This window comes from Nyctereutes procyonoides, unplaced genomic scaffold, assembly GCF_905146905.1.
Source record: "Nyctereutes procyonoides isolate TBG_1078 unplaced genomic scaffold, NYPRO_anot_genome, whole genome shotgun sequence".
Lineage (NCBI taxonomy): Eukaryota > Metazoa > Chordata > Mammalia > Carnivora > Canidae > Nyctereutes > Nyctereutes procyonoides.
Window position 1 is genome coordinate 33,890,121 of NW_026575047.1, and position 1,255 is coordinate 33,891,375.

General features: G+C 50.9%; 1 non-coding gene across 1 annotated transcript; it reads left to right on the forward strand.

The window, feature by feature from the left end:
• Positions 1–1,182: 1,182 nt before the first annotated feature.
• TRNAK-CUU (transfer RNA lysine (anticodon CUU)) lies at positions 1,183–1,255 on the forward strand. The gene has a single exon. It is a non-coding gene; the product is annotated as a tRNA-Lys (tRNA).

Consider the following 1,255-nt stretch of genomic DNA (forward strand, 5'->3'; position numbering starts at 1 on the left):
TCTCCCTCTGCCTGTGTCTCTGCCCCTCTCTCTCTCTCTCTCTCTGTATGACTATCGTAAATAAATAAAAAAAAAAATTTAAAAAAAAAAAAAAAAGACACACTCTCTTGTTGAGGTTTAGTAAAACCACTAGCAAAACTCAGGTGAATTTCTCAGGGTGGTGACGCCCGATCTCTCCATTCCTCTATTCAATTGCTCCTCCTGCAACTAGGGAGTAGTATGTGTCCTGTTACTTTGACCCCGTGTGAATGTCCAGTTCTCCACCAATAATGATGAATGCAATGGTTTAACTACAATTTGATAATCCTTATTCTAAGAGTCTGCAAAATTATGCTTTTTCTGATCCTGCGTGTTTACGGTTTTGTTTTGTTTTTTTTCCTATGAAGCAGCACACTTCCTCATCACCTGGAACCAGGTGGTAATGACAACCACAGTTCCTACCGGAAAAGCAAAATAAGTCTTTGATTTTTCGGTGCTAGTGGGGAGAGTATTGAAATAGTGTTCCTTCCCATCTTTTAGATCTGTGGGCGACCAAACACTGTCTGGTATTTTCAATTAATTCTGAGACTGCTTAGTTTTTCCATGACCTTCTATTGTGTGAACAATATGGCATGGTTTAGTTGCAAAATCCCATATAACCTCAGAAAAATTCCAGAAACCTCAAGCGCACACAGGCGCCAGAGGCCAGCTAGCTCTCCTTACTGTGCCTCGGGCTCTGAGCTTTGCTGCAGGGTATGCGTCCACGCAGGTGTCCGGAACCTTCCCTGCTCCCTGCATCAGGGCGAACACCTGCCTCGTGGTTCCCTGAGATGGCCTGGAGCAGGTGTCCGGCACTTCCTGGGTCCCCCTGCACCTGGGGCGCGCGTCCCGCCGGGGTCCTCTGGACGGCCTGGGGCAGGTGTCCCGCCCCGCCCCGCCGCGCCCCACGCCCACTCCCATCTCCAGGCCGCGGCGGGGTCGCCCGTGCGGCCGCGGTACCTCTGACCACTAGGGGGCCGTCCCACGTTTGATCAATCAGAGTTTGTGTGCGCAGAATCAGAAATGAACCGCAATGTTGCGAGGAGTGCAACACTTTACCCCCCAAGATATGAGAAATAGAATTAATGAGGACCCCGAGTCTTGGAGCGGACTGGAACAATCTTACTCCCTTGAAGGGCTCCAGGAAGGAGGCAGCCTTCGCCCGCCCGGCTAGCTCAGTCGGTAGAGCATGGGACTCTTAATCCCAGGGTCGTGGGTTCGAGCCCCACGTTGGGCG